Source organism: Pristiophorus japonicus, chromosome 4 (genome assembly GCF_044704955.1).
Source record: "Pristiophorus japonicus isolate sPriJap1 chromosome 4, sPriJap1.hap1, whole genome shotgun sequence".
Lineage (NCBI taxonomy): Eukaryota > Metazoa > Chordata > Chondrichthyes > Pristiophoridae > Pristiophorus > Pristiophorus japonicus.
Window position 1 is genome coordinate 193,010,239 of NC_091980.1, and position 23,478 is coordinate 193,033,716.

General features: G+C 46.5%; 1 long non-coding RNA gene across 1 annotated transcript in view; it reads right to left on the bottom strand.

Moving 5' to 3' along the window:
* Window positions 1–367: 367 nt before the first annotated feature.
* LOC139263222 (uncharacterized) overlaps window positions 368–23,478 on the bottom strand; it is a 66,634-nt gene continuing 43,523 nt past the window's right edge. Inside the window, exons 2-3 of the long non-coding RNA XR_011593067.1 lie at window positions 6,154–6,386; window positions 368–1,226 (exon numbers count right to left, since the gene is read on the bottom strand). This is a non-coding gene — a long non-coding RNA (uncharacterized lncRNA). The remainder of the gene's footprint in view (window positions 1,227–6,153; window positions 6,387–23,478) is intronic.

Here is a 23,478-nt window from a genome sequence, read left to right on the forward strand (position 1 = left end):
AGCTTTCCATCATCCTTGTGTCTCAGTAAATATGCTGAGCCATCAGGGAGCTTTGTAATCAGAGTTTTATTTGTTTCTGTTTCTATTCTATGTCCCTATTGTCACTCACCATCCTCAGCCAGAAGCTGGGCAGTTAACTCTCTCTCGGGGCCCCTATAATTGGGATTTCCTTGAATGTATACCATATTGGATAGCCTGTGCTGAACTCACTGCCGGCTCTACCCCAGTATCTACCCCACTTACCTGATTATGCTCTCAGGGATGTAAGTGGTTTTGCCCCTGGTGGTTTCGAATCACCCCCCCTTACAACAGTTCTGGACACTGAAATTATAGTTCGGTCTCAACCGTCACAATGTTTTTATTCAAGTTAAAGCACACACCTGCACCCAGTAAAAACACACCTTGGTAGTGTAATACAAACAAACACAGTACAACACATAGTCTGGCCCGTCTAAACAGGCTCCTAACACGAAGTACCCACGTCTAAAACACCCCTGCTCGGATTCAAAATTGCACCACTGAAATCTGTCCAACAGAATATGTGTACCCTTATGATCCGTGCAAAAACCTCCCCACTAAATCCCCTAAGGCTTGGTTGGGACACACGACACCCTTTCACACTATGCCGTGGTCTTAAAGATGCATGGGCTGGGATAAATGCTCACCAATTACCCTCTGGCTTACTCTCTGCTTCTCCCGATGAGGCGTATCTTCTGGGTCCGTACCAATTTGTGGTATTCAACTCCAGTCTCAAGATCAGCTTCCCAGTCGAAGTAGCGAGGCTCTCTGGTGTTTCTTCTCTCCATCCCAGACAGAGTGCTCAGTCCTTGTGCGTTGAACGAAGCAAGCAGGTGTAGAAGAGGGGAGAGAGCGAGAGATGGCAGCCAAAACTGCCTCTCTTATAATTGCAAAAATGTTTCTTCTCGCGCCAAAAGTCCAACTGTCCTTCCGCTGAGACTGTGCAACTCAAAAACAAAATCAAGTCTCTGGCCTGTTCCTTTGTCGACTGGGCTGTACCTCGATGTGTGACTCCGATGAGTCTGTGGTCGAATAGCTTTCCTTTGTCTTTCGGTGGCCTGAAACCCTGGCCACTTTACTTAATGTCTTACTGATTGCAAGACAAAGGACCTATCCATCAATCATACCTGCCATTGATTCCTTGTCCACCTGATGTGTATTCCTGTGGGGCATGTTTGGACCTGCCCCACGTCAGTGCTGTCTGCTCTCTGCAGTAACAGAAAATGTGTCCAAACAATGTTTAAAATCTTTTGCTGTCAATGTTTTCGCCGAATCTTACAGGAACTTCCCCCACCAATCTCACTCCCCCAGAGCCAATATCTTACAACTCTTTTATTCTACCCTCTGTTTTTTCTGACTCATTTCATCTCCTCTGTCTGGCCAGTGATCGTCCCGCTCCCCACTTCCTCTCCCCATACTTGCTGTCATCACCAATCTCCTTTTGCATCTGGAACCAATACACCGGGGTGGAAATTTGGTTATCTAATGCCTCAGTTAACGGCCAGGAGGGGCGTAAATGCGAGCGTAATAGTTTACCAATCGGACGCGCAGCTTGCAGCGCCCCACTGGAAAATTTAGTTGAGGTTTACTGGTGGCGCAAAACACTACTGCTTGGCCGATCATGACGTCTGTCCTGGTGCAACGACCTCACTTGTGCCCCTCTCGCTAAATTTGGTTCGGCCGCCTCATTTAACAACCGCCACTAATCACGTCTGAAAAAACAGTCAATACAACCTCCCACAGTAGTTAACTGTGGCTACTTAAAGGGATGAGGAAGCGCTTCCCTCAGAGGTCACAGTCAGTGCAATGTTTACACAGCATGGTACGTGAGCCTCTGAGTTTGCAGCTTGATAAGAAGTGAATTTAAAAACTTTATTGGTCCATTACTATGCCGCCAGCGTCTCATTCTACATGCTCGAGTAAGGCAGTGTCAAGAGAGAAGGGCTGTTGGCCATGTCGGCGGTCGAAAGAGGAGAGCCCTAGACGTCGGGGTAGGCGACGTTACCACCCACGGCTTTACCGGCAGCAACGCTCATACCTGGAGTTGTCCGACGAGCTGTGTGTCAGAAGGCTGCGCTTCCGAAGGAAGTAGTTACTAATATGTCCGTACTATACAGTACAAATGCACACGACGCCCATACTTGAGAGAAGGTCACTCTGTGACCAGTAACCTTTATTAGCAAGCACTGAAGTGAAGAAGGTGGGTGGAGCTTCCCCTTGTATACCTGAAAGTCCAGGTTAGGAATGTCTCCCACAAGTTCACCACCTCGTGGTCATTGTTCTCACAATGTACAACTTAGGTCAGTTTATACATGGGTTACAATGATAGTTGAATACATGACATCACCTCCCTCCCAAAGTCTTATTGGGATCACAGGTTAAGTCTCTCTGGTGGTTTACACTCCCTTGTAGAGCGCCTGAGTTGGGGCTCCAGTTGTTGGGCGCTGGCCTGAGTGTCTGCTGTTTGCGGTGCCTCAGGCCTGTCCGGACTGCCCACAGTGACTGGGCTCTCCTCCACTTGGTTCCAGTGTTCGGTCACCTGTGGTGAAGTGAACACTACATCGTGTTCTTCCTCTGCTTCTTCTATTGGGTTGCTGAACCTCCTTTTTGTTTGATCCACGTGTTTGCGGCAGATTGGTCCATTGATAAGTTTAACTACCAGAATCCTATTCCCCTCTTTAGCAATCACAGTGCCTGCGAGCCATTTGGGCCCTGCAGCATAGTTGAGGACAAAGACCGGGTCATTGACATCAATACATCGCGCCCTCGCATGCCCGTCATGGTAGTCACATTGTGACGGCGCCTGCTCTCAACAATTTCTTTCATGGTGGGGTGTATAAGGGATAACCTGGTTTTGAGCGTCCTTTTCATTAGCAGCTCTGCGGGTGGAACCCCCGTGAGCGAGTGTGGTCGGGATCTATTGGCCAACAGGGAGCGTGATAAGCGGCTTTGGAGGAAACCCCCTTGGATTCTGAGCATCTGCTGTTTGATTATCTGCACTGCTCGTTCCGCCTGGCTGTTTGAGGCCGGCTTGAACGGTGCCGTTCTGACATGGTTGATTCCATTTCCTGCCATGAAGTCCTGGAATTCAATGCTTGTAAAGCACGGGCCATTGTCGCTGACCAAGACGTCCGGTAGACCATGGGTGGCGAACATTGCCCGTAGACTTTCTACCATGGCAGAGGATGTGCTTGAATTGAGAATGTCACACTCGATCCATTTGGAGTAGGCGTCTACTACAAGTAAAAACATTTTTCCCATGAGAGGACCTGCGTAGTCCACATGGATGCGTGACCATGGCTTGGGGAGGAAGAAACCAGAATGATGTTTGACAAAAATCTTGGTTTAAATGCAGCAAATGGACAGGGAGTCAACATTGTTAAGGCGGCATACAGTTCTCCAGGCAGACAGGGGCAATCAGACATGCCTGAGCATGTAATCGAACCCAAAGGGGGAATTCAACAGAGACAATGGCTAGCTGAACGCCGATTCATGCCATCGCAAGGGACAATGCAACCAGTAATGGGGCCATCAACACCGTCAATGATGCGCTTAAGGACAGTTACAGAGACAGTCAGAGACGATCTATTGGTAATGGACCTTTTGTTTCCAACAGCGGCTCATGTTGGAGGTGTGGAGGCAAACACACAGCCAGAGCTTGCAGGTATCAGCAATATACCTGCAGAAACTGCAACATCAGCAGTCACTTGGCGCGTATGTGCAGGAAGCCTACAGCCAGGTTGATTTATGAGGAGGACAGGCCCGATGTAAGCCCTACGAGGCCAAATGGACACGGGGGGAAATCGCTGGAAGCTGAAGTTCAGCGAGTTCATGTGGAGCACATAGAAAGTTCATAAACCGGGACGCCACCAATAATGATGAAAGTGTTCCTCAATGGCATCCCAGTATCAATGGAGCTAGTACCTGTTTGGCAGGAAATTTGAGCTGGAGACAGATCACAAACCCTTAACGTCCCTTTTTGCCGACAACAAGGCCATAAATGCAAATGCGCCAGCCCGCATACAGAGGTGGGCACTCACGTTAGTCACCTATGACTATACAATTCGACACAGACCGGGCACCGAAAACTATGCCGATGCACTCAGCAGGCTCCCACTAGCCACCACCGAGGGGGCAACCGAGCATGCTGCTGAGATGGTGATGGCTTTTGAAGCTTTTGAAAGCGAAGGCACACCCGTGACAGCCCGTCAGATCAAAGTCTGGACAAATAGAGACCCGCTACTGTCTTTAGTCAAGAAATGTGTCCTGAATGGGGACTGGGCAGCCACGTACGGGGCATGCCCTGAGGAATTCAAGCCATTTCACAGGCGCAAGGATGAACTCTCGATTCAGGCCGATTGCCTACTATGGGGAAACCGAGTAGTTATGCCCCAGATGGGCAGAGAGGTGTTCATCCGAGAAGTCCACAATGAGCACCCGGGCATTGTCATGATGAAGGCAATTGCCAGGTCACACGTTTGGTGGCCAGGGATAGATGCAGACCTGGAACTTTGTGTTTGCAGGTGCAACATGTGTGCTCAGCTGGGCAATGCGCCCAGGGAAGTCCCCCCTTAGCCCCTGGTCCTGGCCCGCCAAGCCATGGTCACGCATCCATGTGGACTACGCAGGTCCTTTCATGGGAAAAATGTTTTTACTTGTAGTAGACGCCTACTCCAAATGGATCGAGTGTGACATTCTCAATTCAAGCACATCCTCTGCCACGGTAGAAAGTCTACGGGCAACGTGCGCCGCCTATGGTCTACCGGACGTCTTGGTCAGCGACAGTGACCCGTGCTTTACAAGCATTGAATTCCAGGACTTCATGGCAGGAAATGGTATCAACCATGTCAGAACGGCACCGTTCAAGCCAGCCTGAAACGGCCAGGCGGAACGAGTAGTGTAGATAATCAAACAGGGGATGCTCAGAATCCAAGAGGGTTCCCTAAAAAGCCACTTACCACGCCTCCTGTTGGCCAATAGATCCCGACCACACTCGCTCACGGGGGCTCCACCCGCAGAGCTGCTAATGAAAAGGACGCTCAAAATCAGGTTATCCCTTGTACACCCCACCATGAAAGAAATTGTTGAGAGCAGGCGCAGGTCACAATGTGACTACCATGACGGGAATGCGAGGGCACGATGTATTGATGTCAATGACCCTGTCTTTGTCCTCAACTACGCTGCAGGGCCCAAATGGCTCACAGGCACTGTGATTGCTAAAGAGGGGAATAGGATTCTGGTAGTTAAACTTACCAATGGACAAATCTGCCGCAAACACGTGGATCAAACAAAAAGGAGGTTCAGCAACCCCATAGAAGAAGCAGAGTAAAAACACGATGTAGAGTTCACTCCGCCACAGGTGACCGAACACCAGAACCAAGTGGAGGAAAGCGCAGTCACTGTGGGCAGTCCGGACAGCCCTGAGGCACCGCAAATAGCAGATACTTAAGCCAGCGCCCAACAACTGGAGCCCCAACTCAGGCGCTCTACAAGGGAGTGTAAACCACCAGAGAGACTTAACCTGTGATCCCAATAAGACTTTGGGAGGGAGGTGATGTCATGTATTCAACTGTCATTGTAACCCATGTATAAACTGACCTCAGCTGTACACCTTGAGAACATTGACCACCAGGTGGTGAACTTGCGGGAGACACTCCTAACCTGGACTTTCAGGTATACAAGGGGAAACTCCACCCACCTTCTTCACTTCAGTGCTGGCTAATAAAGGTTACTGGTCACAGAGTGACCTTCTCTCAAGTATGGGCGTCGTGTGCATTTGTACTGTATCGTAAGGATATATTACCATGCTATCACAAAGATCTTGCGTGGCTTCAGCCTTTGATGTCATGGCTATTGCCACGTCAACCAGGGCCATCACCTCTGGGACCCCACTGTCGCTCATGAGCCCACTTCCCAGTTTAGCCGGGCAAGGATGGGCTCATTGGACTGCGGAGAGGCATGGGCAATGCTTGAGGCAGCCTCCGTCACATTCACAGCAAGTGCATCCATGCTCTGTGGCACCCTCTCCAATGCACCCATAAGCTCACAGTGCATCTGCCTGGACTCCCTGCACATAGCCTCCAAATCCAGGTCTTCATCTGCCTGTCTCTGAGCAGTACTCCTGGGCCGACTTACCCTCTGGAGAGCTGGCCCCCGAGCTTCCCCTCATGCTGGGCAACGTTGCAGGCCACTGGGGCCAGGTGCATCCAGATCTGGAAACCCCAGGAAGGCGGGCTCTTCCTCCGAGCTGGTCTTCCCACTTGCTGGCACTGAGGGCGGGTCCCGCTGTCGCCATATTCGTCTCTAGTTCCTCCTCATCTTCCCTGTTGTGTTATGAAGCAGAGCAGGCTGTTCATCTGGCTGATCATCTGTAAGCACAAAGCAACAGAAATGTGGGTAGCTGTTGGGGAAGGGGCAGGAAGACAAGAAGACAAGAAGAAAGAGGCATTGTTATTTTGGAGCTACATTTTGTAAGGCATGTGGGCTCAAGGGTCAGGGATCTCACAGAAAACGCCCATCTCATTCACAAACCGTCACTGCCTCGCCGGCCGCTACTGCCACAAGAGCGGACACTCACTCTTGCTCCTTGGTGAGGTCCTGGAGATCAGGCCCCCCTCCGCCCGTCCACTGCTGGTCTCGTCTATTGTGGGTGAGTTTGGCCTGCAATGACCAGAACAAGAAGTTGTCAGTGGGTCTGTAGCTACTCTTGTCCCACATATGTCTACAGTAAGTGACTCACTACTATTGTCCTGAGGTGTCCATCTCTGCATCTCAGCCTGTGTGGCAGCGCACAGTGGATGTGTCAACAGTGGGATTTGGGGACAAAGTGCTACGAGTAAGTATGAGGCTAAAGGCCTGTGACCACGTATAAAGAGTTAAAAGGTGTTGGTAGGTTTCCTCAGGCTGGGTCAGAAGTTAGAAGGTGAGAGACGCTTGGATGGGCGGGGCATGTCTGGTGAGGCGATAGAGAACAACGTCTCCAGCAACAAGGAACATGGCCTACTACACATAGAGAAGGGGTGGGCACGGCAAAGCCTTTACATTGTGTGAGACAGTGAGGCTCACATGAAGGCATTGCAAGGTTAATGGAAAGGGTACTCACCCTGACGACCCTCGTGAGGTCGTTGAACGTTTTGTGACATTGTGTCATTGTTCTGGCCACCGTGTCGCAGGCAGAGATGGCTTGGCCCCTCCCTCCACAGCCTTCTGAAAACCCTTGGCGGTGGCCTTCGTCCCTCTCCAGGATGTAGCGCATTGTTGCGCTTCTCCACAGCCTCAAACAAGGCCTAAAGGGCCATGGCCAAGAAGCAGTGCGCTCTCTGCCTTTCTCCTTGCTCCTCCATTTTCCCGCTCTCAAGACACTGAGGAGATGGATTTGCGCATGCGCATGCGCATACTTACCTTGCCGCACCTTTAAAACTTGGCTTTTCCTGGGATGTGAATCAGATTTTGGAGCATACGCAATGGTTGACAAAATTTAGCGCCAATATTTTCATTAGTGCCCCCCCCCCCCCCCCCCCAGTCAGATGTGTAACAGCTGATTTAGCGCCCCCTTCAACTCTTGGTCTGATTCAAGCAAATTTCTCAGGAGCAAACTTTTTAAAGGCGTTATACTTACTGCTCCAACTGGATTAGCGTCTCACAATGGGCAGTACCGAATTTCCACCCCACCATCTTTAAAACCATCGTATCATTTTCCTCTCTAGAAACCAACCTCTTGGTCTGTATATATCATGTCGACACAAAAACTCCTAAGCCATCAAATCTGACGGAAGTACTAGGATCCACCCACTGGGAAAGACCACCCCTGACCCAGCCAGAGTATGCAGGATCAAGGGTAGGTTCCCTAATTGAAATAACACCGGTAGGTGTCCCTACCACTGGGACACATCTCAAGTGCCTGCTGGAGCAATGTGGGGCATGGGAAGTGGTGCTGGGCAGCCTGTCAGGTTTTCTCTGGCAGCACCAGCATACGTCTACATTTTTTGTAACGAATAGATAATATGAAAGATTCAGAATTGGTGGACATAGCCTGCCTTAAAAGTTACTTTTTAAAGTGACAAACCAATGTCTGTCCCAATAAACTAGGCTGTTATCTGAGTAAAAAGATTTTTCTCTAGAAAAGAGAAGGCTGATAGAGGTCTTTGAGATTCTAAGAACATAAGAAATAGGAGCAGGTGTAGGCCATACGACTCCTCGAGCCTGCTCCGCCCTTTAATATGATCATGGCTGATCTGATCATGGACTCAGGTCCACTTCCTTGTCCACTCCCCATAACCCCCTATTCCCTTATCGGTTAAGAAACTGTCTATCTCTGTCTTAAATTTATTCAATGTACCGGCTTCCACAGCTCTCTGAGGCAGCAAATTCCACAGATTTACAACCCTCTGAGAGAAGAAATTGCTCCACATCTCAGTTTTAAATGGGCAGCCCTTTATTCTAAGATTATGCCCCCTAGTTCTAGTCTCCCTTATCAGTGGAAACATCCTCTCTGCATCCACCTTGTCAAGCCCCCTTATAATCTTAGACATTTTGAGCAGATCATCTCTCATTTTTCTGAATTTCAGTGAGTAGAGGCCCAACCTACTCAATCTTTCCTCATAAGTCAACCCCCTCAGCTCCCGAATCAACCTAGTGAACCTTCTCTAAACTGCCTCCAAAGCAAGTATATCCTTTCGTAAATATGAAAAACAAAACTGCACGCAGTATTCCAGATGTAGCCTCACCAATACTCTGTATAACTGTAGCAAGACTTCTCTGCTTTTATACTCCATCCCCTTTGCAATAAAGGCCAAGATTCCATTGGCCTTCCTGATTACTTGCGGTACCTGCTGTTCAGCAGAGAAGGACAAAGGGTTTAATGAGGAGGGGGAAAATAGAGTATGAGAGGAAGCTTGCTGGGAACATAAAAACTGACTGCAAAAGCTTCTATAGGTATGTGAAGAGAAAACGATTAGTGAAGACAAACATAGGTCCCTTGCAGTCAGATTCAGGTGAATTTATAATGGGCAACAAAGAAATGGCAGACCAGTTGAACAAATATTTTGGTTCTGTCTTCACGAAGGAAGACACAAATAACCTTCCGGAATAACCTCATTGTTCAGAGGTTTATATGTAACCTTCAGGGCTGCTGACCGATGGCCATGTGGCTCCTTGTTGGCTTGTGTGGACACGATGGGCCGAAATGGCCTCCTTCTGTGCTGTTAATGTCTATGATTCTATGAAATACTAGGGGACCGAGGGTCTAGTGAGAAGGAGAAACTGATTGAAATCCTTATTCGGCGGGAAATTGTGTTCAGGAAATTGATGGGATTGAAGGCCGATAAATCCCCAGGGCCTGATAGTCTGCATCAAAGAGTACTTAAGGAAGTGGCCCTAGAAATAGTGAATGCATTGGTGATCATTTTCCAACAGTCTATCGACTCTGGATCAGTTCCTATGGACTGGGGGGTAGCTAATGTAACACCACTTTTTAAAAAAGGAGGGAGAGAGAAATCGCATAATTATAGACCTGTTAGCCTGACATCAGTAGTGGGGAAAATGTTGGAATCAATCATTAAGGATGAAATAGCAGCGCATTTGGAAAGCAGTGACAGGATCGGTCCAAGTCAGCATGGATTTATGAAAGGGAAATCATGCTTGACAAATCTTCTAGAATTTTTTGAGGATGTAACTAGTAGAATGAACAAGGGAGAACCAGTGGATGTGGTGTATTTGGACTTTCAAAAGGCTTTTGACAAGGTCCCACACAAGAGATTTGTGTGCAAAATTAAAACACATGGTATTGGGGGTAATGTACTGACGTGGATAGAGAACTAGTTGGCAGAAAGGAAGCAGAGAGTCGGGATAAACGGGTCCTTTTCAGAATGCCAGGCAGTGACTAGTGGAGTGCCACAGGGCTCAGTGCTGGGACCCCAGCTATTTACAATATACATTAATGATTTAGATGAAGGAATTGAGTGTAATATCTCCAAATTTGCAGATGACACTAAACTGGGTGGCGGTGTGAGTTGTGAAGAGGACGCTAAGAGGCTGCAGGGTGACTTGGACAGGTTAGGGGAGTGGGCAAATGCATGGCAGATGCAGTATAATGTGGATAAATGTGATGTTATCCACTTTGGTGGCAAAAACACAAAGGCAGAATATTATCTGAATGGCCGCAAATTAGGAAAAGGGGAGTTGCAACGAGACCTGGGTGTCATGGTACATCAGTCATTGAAAGTTGGCATGCAAGTACAGCAGGCGGTGAAGAAGGCAAATGGTATGTTGGCCTTCATAGCTAGGGGATTTGAGTATAGGAGCAGGGAGGTCTTACTGCAGTTGTACAGGGCCTTGGTAAGGCCTCACCAGGAATATTGTGTTGAGTTTTGGTCTCCTAATCTGAGGAAGGACATTCTATGTTCTTGCTATTGAGGGAGTGCAGCGAAGGTTCACCAGACTGATTCCCAGGATGGCAGGACTGACATATGAGGAGAGACTGGATCGACTGGGCCTGTATTCCCTGGAGTTTACAAGGATGAGCGGGGATCTCATAGAAACATATAACGTTCTGACAGGACTGTACTGGTTAGATGCAGGAAGAATGTTCCCAATGTTGGGGAAGTCCAGAACCAGGGGACACAGTCTATGGATAAGGGGTAAGCCATTTAGGGCTGCGATGAGGAGAAACTTCTTCATTCAGAGAGTTGTTAACCTTTGGAATTCTCTACCGCAGAGAGTTGTTGACCCCAGTTCATTGGATATATTCAAGAGGGAATTAGATATGGCCCTTACGGCTAAAGGGATCAAGGGGTATGAAGAGAAAGCAGGAAAGAGATACTGAGGTGAATGATCAGCCATGATCTTATTGAATGGTGGTGCAGGCTTGAAGGGCCGAATGGCCTACTCCTGCACCTATTTTCTATGTTTCTATGCATACTAACCTTTTGTGTTTCATGCACAAGTACCCCCAGGTCCTGCTGTACTGCAGCACTTTGCAATTTTTCTCCATTGAAATAATAACTTGCTTTTTGATTTTTTTCTGCCAAAGTGTATAACCTCACCCTTTCCAACATTATACTCCATCTGCCAAATTTTTGCCCAGTCACTTAGCCTGTTTATGTCCTTTTGCAGGTTTTTTGTGTCCTGCTCACACATTACTTTTCCTACCATCTTTGTATTGTCAGCAAACTTGGTTACGTTACACTCGGTCCCTTCATCCAAGTCATTAATATAGATTGTAAATAATTGGGGTCCCAGAACTGACCACTGTGGCACCCCACTAGTTACTGATTGCCAACCCGATAATGAACCATTTATCCCAACCCTCTGTTTTCTGTTAGTTAGCCAATCCTCTATCATGCTAATATATTACCCCCAACCCCGTGAACTTTTATCTTGTGCAGTAATCTTTTATATGGCATCTTATCAAATGCCTTCTGGAAGTCCAAATACACCACATCCACTGGTTCCTCTTTATCCACCCTGTTCGTTAAATTTGCTGTAATTCTTTGAGGATGTGTCAAACATGACTTCCCCTTCATAAATCCATGCTGACTCTGCCTGACTGAATTTTGCTTTTCCAAATGTCCTGCTACTGCTTCTTTAATATAGGACTCCAACAGCTTCCCAACCTCAGATGTTAGGCTAACTGGTCTATAATTTCCTGCTTTTTGTCTGCCTACTTTTTTAAATAGGGGCGTTACATTTGCAGTTTTCCAATCTGCTGGGAACTCCTCAGAATCCAGGGAATTTTGGTAAATTACAACCAATGCATCCACAATCCCTGCCGCTACTTCTCTTAAGACCCTAGGATGCAAGCCATCAGGTTCAAGGGATTTATCCGCCTTTAGTCCCATTATCTTACTGAGTACCACCTTCTTAATGATTGTGATTGTGTTAAGTTCCTCCTCCCCCCTCCCCCCCCCCCCCCCCCCCCCCCCCATGGCCCCTTGACTATCCACTGTTGGGATATTTTTAGTGTCCTCTACCATAAAGACTGATACAAAATATTTGTTCAGAATTTCTGCAATCTCCATGTTTCCCCTCACGAATTCCCCAGTCTCGTCTTCTAAGGGACCAACATTTACTTTAGCCACTCTTTTCCTTTTTATATACCTGTAGAAACTCTTGCTATAATTTTTTATATTTCGTGCTAGTTTAGCTTATGGAAGTGTTTGATACAGGAGACATAGAGAAGATATTTCCACTTGTCTGGAGACCAAAACTAAGAACCATAAATATAAGATAGTCACTGGTAAATCTATTAGGGAATTCAGGGAAGCTTCTTTACCCAGAGAGTGCTGAGAATGTGGAACTTGCTACCACAAGAATGGTTGAGACGAATAGCACAGATGTATTTAAAGGGATGCTAGATAAACACAAGAGGGAGAAATGAATAGAAAGTTCTGCTGAAAGGGTTAGATGAAGAGGGGTGGGAGGAAGCTTGTGTGGAGCATAAACACCGGCATGGACCTGTTGGGCCAAACGGCCTGTTTCTGTGCAGTACATTCTCTATAACATCCGCTCTCTGTTGTGCTGAAAAAATGCTTTTTCATTAAACAAAGTACATGTGCTGAGTTGCAGTGGATGTATTCCCAGAAAGAGAAATTTCAAAATTCAAATTTACCAGTGTTGCAGTGAGCAGGAGGCAGTCAGCAGTGACCTCAGTTTGGAGTGGGAATTTCTCTCGTAAATGCTGGACTGCAGGTAGCACTGAGAGACACACAAAGACTTGAATATGTTCAGATGCTATTCTTCCTTTCAGCAAGTAATTCAGAAATGGCCAAAGAGAAAAAGACACAATTCCCAGCTCAATTGTACTGCTATTGCACAATGACACTGTTCTGAAGAATCATTATAGTAACACGTAGCAACATATTTTGTTGAAGTACATAGCGTTCCCAAGATTAGATACTCCAGTAAAGGCTTATACCCAATCTTTCTTTTTGAAATAGTAAAATGGAAAATTTGTTTAATTAAAGTAAAGAGATTGCATTGTAATCATTCTGTGCACCTTTTCCATCAGAGCTTTTCTGTATTATACACTGAAGAATCAGAACTGATCTAAATATGTTTTTAAAAGTATATTTAACATGAACACTCATTGTGAAATCATCCTGTGGTTGCTGTGGGCGAAAATAAATGTGTCTGAGAAATTCCAGTTTCGGAGATAATAACGAGTTAAATGTTGTAAACACTCTGCAGGAATGTTTGTTTCTAGCTTTCAAAACTATTTTTATAACTGTTTTTGTTGTGTATGCAATAACTCAATAGACTGAATACTGTAAACTCCGAACAGGTACAAACCTGGCTCTACTTTATTAGGGCCCAAAGTGATTACATTACAAGATGACTGGCCTTTTATACCTGGGCCGCACACACGTGCGCACAGTCCAATGACCTCCGACAGTGGCGTCACCTGGTGGCTAATAAACCCAAGCATACATACATGACAATATCCTCCTTTAAGATATTAGTAACGGTCTTTTTACAAATTGAGATGGTCCGTGGCTTCCCGCACCCGAGTTGAACGTCTCAGTTCAACTCCAGCCTTGGGCGAGCGTTCTGAGTTTGTTATGACTGGGGGCTGGGTAACTGATCTGATGGGAGTGGCAATGACCACGTCAGGGATTGAAAGTCTGGATTCATTGATGAGAGTGGAGTCCTCTGATGACTGAGGGTAGGTTGGTTGGTCACTGATTGTGTCTTCCTCAGACTGTTCCAGTTCATCCGTGTGCCGCAGCTTTATCTGATCGACATGTTTTCTGCATGTTTGCCCATTCTTGAGATTAACAATAAACACTTTCTTACCCTCCTTGACCGTAACAGTACCGGTGATCCATTTGGGACCTTGACCATAATTCAGTACATACACAGGATCATTGATAGAAATGTCGCGTGACACAGTAGCGTGATCATGATACCCTTGCTGACTTTGATGTCTGTATTCGACACGATTATTCATTTCAGGATGGACAAGAGAGGGCCTGGTCTTGAGACCTCTCTTCAGCAATAGTTCAGCAGGGGAGACCCCGGTAAGCGTATGGGGTCTTGGCCTGTAACTAAGCAATATGCTTGACAAGCGAGTCTGCAGTGAACCTTGAGTTACACGTTTCATACTGTGCTGGATGGTTTGGATCGCATGCTCTGCTTGTCCATTGGATGCGGGTTTGAATGGTGCTGACCTCACACATGTTTGATACCATTGAGTTTCATGAACTCTTGAAACTCCATACTGGTGAAGCAAGATCCGTTGTCGCTTACAATGATGTCAGGCAGACCATGCGTAGCAAACATGACATGAAGGCTCTCAATGGTAGCTGTGGATGTGCTGGATGACATGATTGTACACTCTATCCACTTGGAATAAACATCCACCACAACTAAGAACATCTTTCCCAGGAAGGGATATGCAAAGTCGATGTGGATCCGGGACCATGGTTTAGGTGGCCACGACCACAGACTCAGCGGCGATTCCGCTGGTGCTTTACTAAGCTGCATGCAAGTGTTGCACTGATGCACACATGACTCCAGATCAGAGTCAATTCCAGGCCACCATAGATGAGACCTGGCAAAGGCTTTCATCATGACAATACCGGGATGTGTGCCATGTAGATCATGCACAAATTTCTCTCTGCCTTTCTTGGGCATAACAATACGATTACCTCACAGTATACAATCTGATTGAATGGATAATTCATCTTTGCGACGGATGTAAGGTTTAGTCTCCTCACACACTCACACATTTGCTTGGGTATGGCAGACCAATCACCACTAAGGATACAACGTTTCACAACTGATAATATCGGGTCCTGGCTGATCCAGCTCTTAACTTGTTGGGCCGTGACAGGGGTTCCTTCACTTTCAAAAGCATCCATGACTAACAGTAGGTCTGCCGGTTGTGGTGTTTCCACCTCCGGTGTGGGCAACGGCAGACTGCTCAATTCGTCGGCACAATTCTCAGTGCCAGGTCTATGGCAAATGACATAATCATAGGCAGATAATGTCAGGGCCCACCTCTGGATGCGGGATGATGCATTGGTATTGATACCTTTGTTTTCCGAAAACAATGAAATGAGTGACTTGTGATGTGTTTCCAGCAAACAGGTACTGATGCATCTTTTTAACCCCATACACACAGGCTAGTGCTTCTTTCTCTACCATGCTGTAGGCTCTTTCCGCCTTTGACAAACTTTTTGAAGCATATGCAACAGGTTGTAATTTGCCCAACTCATTAGCTTGTTGGAGCACACAACCAACTCCATATGACGAAGCATCACAGGCCAATACTAGCCACTTACACGGATCATAATGTACCAGCAACTTGTTAGAGCAAAGCAGATTAGTAGCTTTCTCAAAAGCTCTATCTTGAGACGCACCCTAAACCCAGTTGTCGCCTTTTCTTAGCAGCATGTGCAGTGGCTCTAATAGAGTGCCCAATCTAGGTAAGAAATTACCGAAGTAGTTGAGTAGACCAAGGAACGAACGCAGCTATGTCGCATTCTGAGGCTTGGGTGTATTTTTGATGGCCTTGGTTTTTGAGTCCGTAGACCTGATGCCATCGGATTTTCCTCCCCAGGAATTCGACTTCCGGTGCCATGAAGACACACTTCGAGCATTTCAGTCTGAGTCCCACTTTGTCCAGACGATGTAGAACCTCTTTCAGGTTGTTCAGATGTTCGGCGGAGTCACGACCTGTGACCAGTATGTTATCTTGGAACACGGTTCTGGGGATGGACTTCAGTAGACTCTGCATGTTCCTCTGAAATATGGTTGCAGCCGAGCAAATTCAAAAAGGGCACCTGTTGTAGATAAACAGTCCTTTATGAATGTTGATGCACGTAAGTTTCTTCGACGTGTCGACTAGCTCGTGCATTATGTACGCCGACGTCAGATCCAGTTTTGTGAACGACTTCCCCCCGACTAGCGTTGTAAACAGGTCATCAGCTTTCGGTAACGGGTATTGATCCTGTTTCGAAATTCGGTTGATCGTAACCTTGTATTCGCCACAAATCCTGACAGTGCCATCACTTTTCAACACGGGAACAATGGGGCTGGCCCATTCGTTAAATTTGACCGGTGATATGATCCCATCACGCTGGAGTCTGTCCAGTTCGATTTTGACCTTCTTCCTCATCACGTATGGAACTGCCCGAGCTTTATGATGAACGGTCTTGCATCCGAGTCCAGGTGGATCTGCACCTTGGCTCCCGTGAAATTGCCGATGCCTGGTTCAAACAGCGAGAGGAACTTGCTCAGCACTTGAGCACATGGAATATCCTCCTCCGACAACAACGCTTTGCTCTCGTTCCAGTGCCATTTGATTTTTTCTAACCAGTTCCTGCCGAACAGCATTGGACCATTGCCTGGAACAATCCATAACGGTAAATCGTGAACCGCACCATCATACAACACCTTGATTACTGCACTGCCAATCACCATTATGAGTTCTTTGGCATTGACTGGACTCAGCTTAGGTCTCACAGCCTTAGTATCCCACAGCCTGTCGAATGTCCTCTGGCTCATTATTGATTGGACACGGGTGCGAGTCAATTTCATCGATACCGGCACACCATTAGGTTTTACATTAATCATTATCGGTTGGCTCTTTGTTAGGAACGAATACAGTCCACATACTTCCTCCTCTGGTATCTCGGATTGCGTATCCGGATCCGCGCTATACTGGTCATCATCCTCCACGTGGTGTGTCACAGCACGTTTGCTCAGTTGCGGACACATGCGCTGGAGATGCCCTACTCTCGAACAACCTTTACAAATATACTATTTAAACCGAGATTGATGATGCCGATGATTTGCCACAACGCCAACACGGTGATATCGGATTCATTCCCTTTGGCGGACTTTGAGCAGCCACAGGTTTTGCGTACGCAGTCGGGTAGGCCCTGCCATATGCAGCTCTGCCAAACGACGATACTATCTTGTTTACAGTTCTTGCCGAGTTCCGATTTTTCAATGATACCTGCTTTAAGCTTTTGTCCATCGTCATGCATGATTGGGCAATCATGATGGCTTTGCTCAAATCCAGCGTCTCCGCCGCCAGTAGCTTACGCAGGATTACCTCGTGGTTGATGCCAATTACAAAGAAGTCCCGCAGGTTGTCTGCCAACACAGTTTCGAACTTACACGATCAGCTAGATATCTTAGGTCGGCAATAAATTCCGATACATCCTGGCCCTCAGAACGAACGTGCGTATAGAATCGATATCTTGAGATGATGATGCCTTCATCTGGTTTGAGATGGTCACGTACCAGAGCACACAATGTTTCATAACCCTTGTCTGTTGGACTTAAGGGCGAGAGGATATTCTTTGAGTCCATAGATTTTCGGACCACAAACCGTGAGGAGGACTGCCTGGTGCCGAACTGCGTCTGCCTCTTCCTCCATTTTATTGGCCACAAAGTCTGCCCAATCTTCTCCCTCCATGACAGTTTTGATGCACAAATTTGGTTAGTAACTTTTCATTTAATTGTGTTTTTTTTCCCGCTACCCTTAATCTGAATAAAGCGAATCTGATTTTCCTTTCCATCCTAACATAAATTGGGTGGTGTGTTTTGGAAAGTTGTCTGACCGGATGAATTTTCAGGTTCAGCTCATTTGCATTTGCATGTTGTGGGCATGTGCCAGGCAGCATTTCCATCTGATAACTGGCACACATGCAATAGCGTGAAGGAATTCAAATGCTGCCGCAAACCTTAAATGTGCACAGGAGATTAAAGAAAAAAACTGCATTTTGGGATGGTAAGGGCAAAATAAGACTCTGAAGTAAATTGTGTGGCAGCAGTCTGGGAGGCAGAAGAAGGGCACTCTTTTGTTTAGAAGATCCGACAGTCAAAATGTTGCTGCGGCAGTGCAGCTGAAGAGGAGCCTATTATTTCCCAGACATGACTGTGTTGTTAAAAAGTTCAATTACCTCACCAGGCATGGCAAGATAGGGGACCACAATGACAGGCTCTATTTAGGCATTGCAGTAATTGTTTACTGATTTAAGTGCTTCCTTGATGCATGGATTTATTTGTTATGTCACCAGCTGCTTCTGGCTTCCCAGCACCTCCCTTGCCCAGTATCCGTCCTTCAGAAGGGGCCCATATAATACATGGTTGTGCAACTCCTTTCACGCCGAGCACCTGCAAGAATTATAGAGCAGTCAGCTTAACATCGGTGGAATGAAAAATAATGGAATCCCTACTAAAGGAGAAAATAGAAGAACATCTAGAAACCAAAAATATAATAATGAATAGTCAGCATGGATTTCAAAAGGGAAAGTCTTGCTTGACCAACTTTATTGAATTTTTTGAAGATGTAACAGCGAAAATAGACAATGGTAATGCAGTAGATGTAATTTGTCTAGATTTTAAAAAGGCCTTCAGTAAGGTACCTGATAGAGAATTCAAACAGGCTGCATTTAGACAGGCTGTGAAAATTCATAGACACCAAGTCAGAGATGCTACGTGAGTGGGAGCATATTGCATTAAGTCATCAATCAATTTGACATTTTAGCACCTTGGGTAGCGAACCAATTAAAAGGTTAAAAGACTATTAATTGAGCCAATAAGGTCAAATAAGGCGAGTTCTTTTCTGTAAATTGATCCAGGTATAAGTACAGCCATTTTGACCATGTGGTCTCAGAAGGACAAAGACCTGGCTTAATGCCAAGTGCTTCTTACTGCTGCCAAAAATAAAGTGACATTAAAACTACAATCGGAGTTCGTATTTCATTGGAAATTAAGAGATCTAACAATTTTGGCGTCACGAACACGATCGCTGAGGAAAGAAACTGAATTTTGGACATCGGACCTACATAGTGAGGTAAGGACTCCTCTTTATAAAAGTCCTCGGTCAAAAGTCTAAATTCGCCTCTCCTTCTACGCGATTCCGAAAGCCTCCGGTTTGCGAACCCTCCGGTTGGTAGTCGGCTCGAGGTCCCATAGACGTCTAAGTTCGGCGGTGTGTTAGTTAATTAATCACCGACCTATTGATCGGCTAGAAAGCTTACGACTCGAGACCCCAGTAAAGAAATCAGTATTATGGCAGCAGGAGATAAGAGCAAAGAATTGCCTACAACTGTTAAAGGTGAGCAAGCACCATCTGAGGTTTTGCTAGATGAAATCATCGAACAGTTGAAAGAATACATAGAGCAACAATTCAACTTATCTAAAACCTGTATTAAGATCGAACAAAAGTACGGACAATGGTCCTTGGACGAGATTAAAAGGGTCTGGGGAAAAACGAACCGTATGAAAAATAAAGAGCGAACTAGATGGTCCCTAGCCGTTATGGGCCAGATCCGAAAGCGGAATGAAATTATAATGCATTCTCAACATGATCGAGAACTGACCAGTACAAAGGACCAATTGCAAGCTGTTTGTGCACAGCTGCGACAGAAAAAACTTGAACTTGAAAAGCTGGAAGTGGAAGTTAAAGATCTTAAAGGTGAAATTAAAGAATGGAAAAAATCGTTAGGTCAAGAGACAGTAATAGGAAAAGGAAAATGTATCGGTCAATTCCCAGGGGTACCCATGTTTGGATAAATTAAAAGCGCAAACCCGAAGACACGACCGAGGAATAGATACGAATTCTGAATCCTCCGGTGATACAGGGTCGGAGGATAAAGAATTAGGGGTGCACTTTGCCCCATTTAAAAAAAGACGAGTTGTAGTCAAATCAGAAGAGACTGTGGATGAGGGAGGAACCAAAAAAACGAGGAAAAGGGTGTAGGAAAAATACTTAGTTCATGATCCGGCAGACCGAGAGAAAATTGATAAAAGGTCCAAGGAATTGCCCAATCCAAAGAAAGAGGGAGTGAAAACGTGGGACCAATTGGACCGCTTAAGAAATATATATCAACTTCATCCCTGGGACGGAGTGCAAATTTTGACCATAATGGTGCCAAAAACACAGGGAAGAAAATTGCACGACAAGGTAGAAGAAGCTTTGGGGCAGGATGAGCAAGAATTAGACGCAGGATGGGAAGCGATTAAACACTGGCTGCAAGCCTTCAGTCCAGCTAAGACAAAATGGGGAAAAATTGCAGCCTGCCAACAGAAAGGAACAGAGGAGGTCCTGGAGTATGACGAGCGGTTTAGATGCACGTGGCTAGAACATTCGGGTATGAATAATATGGATGAGGAAATGGATGAACAAGTGTTTGGACCCCTGAAAGCAGCTTTCGTGGTAGGTCTAAAGCCAGAACTGTCCAAAATGCTTAAGGTAGTGTTACTGGACTGGGAAGGTAGAGGAACTACCTTTGCAGCATTGGTGGATCGATGTAACGAATTAGATCGGGATTATGGGAGCTGTACAGGCTATGGGATAGAAATCCCAGGATTCCGATAAACAGTTATTAGGAAAATTACCCGGAAAAATGTCATTATTGTGGGAAAGAAGGTCATTGGGCCAAGACGTGCAGGGCAAAACAGCAAGGTCGTGGCTGGGGAAGAGGACGCAGCCAGGGATACAATTCAGCCAACAAACCAGGCTTGTCACAAGATAACGACCTCATAGAAGCATTTAAGCGACTGACAATACAACAACAGAAGGAGTTACTTGGGATAGCAAAAAACGATTAGAGCCCACCCTGGCCCCCCTCCTCGCACTACAACAGAGGGGAGATGAGCTATATATAACTGTGAGGGTGGGCGATAAGGATGTGGACTGTCTTTTAGACACAGGGGCGGAATTAACATTCTTTCCCCTACAATATGGAGACCTTTTGTCGTTGGATGGTAGGGCACCTACAGCCTATGGAGTTGGGGGCCATAAAATGGAAATTAAAAGGACAACACCGGTACTTAAGGGCTGGGTCCACATGAACTAACCACGCCGGTCTGGATAGGCCCAGTAGATCAACCCCTTTTGGGAATGGACGTTCTAATCCAAATAGATTCATCGTTGCATTTCGAGGATGGTCGGGTGACATGGTCAATTAGAACTTTGAAGAAAGAAGAATTGAAGGAACACCCGATATGGGCTAAAGATAAGAACGATTGTGGCCTACTCCAGATGGAGCCTGCGTCATTTACCGGGACCAAGCCTCCATACACTAAACAGTATCCCATCAGTCCAACTGCCATCGCGGGAATCTTACTGGCTATTCAGCAATTGGAGAAACAAGGGGTGCTTATTAAAACGCATAGCTCCTCCAATAGCCCCGTGTGGCCGGTACAGAAATCTAATGAGACTTGGCGTTTGACTGTTGATTATAGGAAAGCTAACCAGTGTATTGATCAAAAAGCTCCTTTGGTCGCAGATCCCTCCACCATTTCTAATGCTCTCAAACCGGAACATAAATATTTCTCGGTTATAGATATGGCCAACGGATTTTGGTTGGTGCCTCTGGCACCGGAGGTTCGACAGTGGTTTGCTTTCATGGTCCAAGGACAACAGTATACTTGGACCCAGTTGCCGCAGGGTTTCCACAACAGCCCTATGGTATTCCACATGGCTTTACAAAGCCATTTGCGAGAATTACCTCCCCTGTCATCCACAGTCATCCAATATGTAGACGATATCCTGCTAACTTCAAACACGGAAGACCAGCATGAACAAGATTTACGAGCTTTGCTGGATCACCTTTGGCTGAAAGGACATAAAGCCAGCATTGACAAAGCACAAATATCCCAAGAAGAGGTTGTATACCTGGGACAAAATATTTCACAAGGAAAGAGAGAACTTACCCAGGATAGAGCTGCAGCCATTCGGGCTGCTAAAAACCCCACCACTATTCAGGAACTAAGGTCTTTTTTGGGATTGTGTAACTTTAACAGAAATTGGATTGACTCCTTCACACAGCTTGCTCAGCCATTGAATGATATTTTAAAGGGGAAACGTGCCTCTAAAGAAGCCATCACCCTCATTAAGGAACAGCAAGAGGCCTTCCTGAGTTTGAAAAAGTCCTTGTGTTCGGCACCAGTTCTGGAAATCCCCGACAGTGGTAAGCCATTTACCCTGTTTGTCCATGAGAAAGAAGGATACATGACAGCTATACTGACACAAGAACATGGGGATCAGCAAAGACCTATTGGCTATTATTCAGCAAAACTGGATGCCGTAGCCCTTGGATGGGGAAGTTGCCTAAGGGCTATGGAAGCTATATGTCGAGCGGTAATGATCACTGCGGGTCTAGTTCTCGACCAAAAGCTGATTGTCAAGTGTCCCCACACCGTACATGCTTTGCTGTCTATGAATAGAATGTCTCAGATGACGGCAGCTAGATGGACCCGCTGGACAGCAGTTTTGGAAGCTCCTAATCTCCATATCGTCCGGGCCAGCCCGGTTAATCCCGCAACTATGCTCCTGATGTCAGAATCGAGGGAGCAAGAGGGGGGAGAATGTGAAGAGCATTACTGCGTGGAGATTTAAAAAGAAACAGAAGAAGCAGCCTTAGCAGCAGAGGAGCCTCTGCACAACCCAGACCTCATCCTGTTTACAGATGGTTCCTCCTTTGTTGACAATGGTACTAGAAAAGCAGAATGGGCAGTTACAACTTTATATGAGATAGTGGCAAAAGGATGTTTACCCTCAGGAACGTCAGCACAACAGGCCGAGTTACGGGCCCTGTCAGAAGCATGTCGAATAGCAGAAGGACAGACAGCTAATGTCTACACAGATTCGCGTTATGCTTTTGGAGTCGCTCACGACTTTGGTCTGTTATGGCGGAAAAGAGGATTCCTCACTGCTGCTGGTACACCTATCCGAAATGGAAAAGAAGTCCGAGACTTACTGGAGGCCATACAATTACCTCAAGAAGTGTCCATCCTGAAGTGTAAGGCCCATACCAAGGAAAATACCACAGAAGCTCAGGGAAATGCCCTAGCCGACCAGGCAGCTAAAGATGCCGCCTCACAGGGCGTTCCTCCAGAAGAACCAACACAGATGTGCAGATTGAAAGCACTCAGGACTCTGACACGAGACCTTCAAACAATGCAAGGCGAGTGCTCCCGAGAGGAAAAATGGACATGGATTGAGGCAGGAATTAAGCTATGTGAAGATGGTGTCTGGAGACAAAGAGTTACCGACAAGCCAGTTGCGCCACAAGCGCTTATGCCTTTTTTAGCCCAACAGATCCACTCGTGGGGACACTTGGCCTCACAACAGATGACGGCACGGTTCCAGAAAAGCTGGTGGGGTCGGGGATTTAAAAAACATGCCCCGCTGGTAACAGACCGCTGTGTGGTCTGCCAGAAAAATAATTCTGGACCCATCACGGTAATGCCCCAACTGAGGCCCCCTGCCCCTGTCGGACCATTCCAGCATCTGCAGGTTGATTATATATCTCTTCCTTCATGCCAAGGATACACTAACATTCTTGTCATGGTCGACAGATTCTCTAGATGGTAGAAGCTGTCCCAACTAAAAGAGCCACAGCCAATCACACTGCAAAGGTCTTGTGTAAGGATTACATTCCCCGATGGGGAGTCCCGAGTAGCATTGACTCAGATCAGGGAACACACTTCACAGGT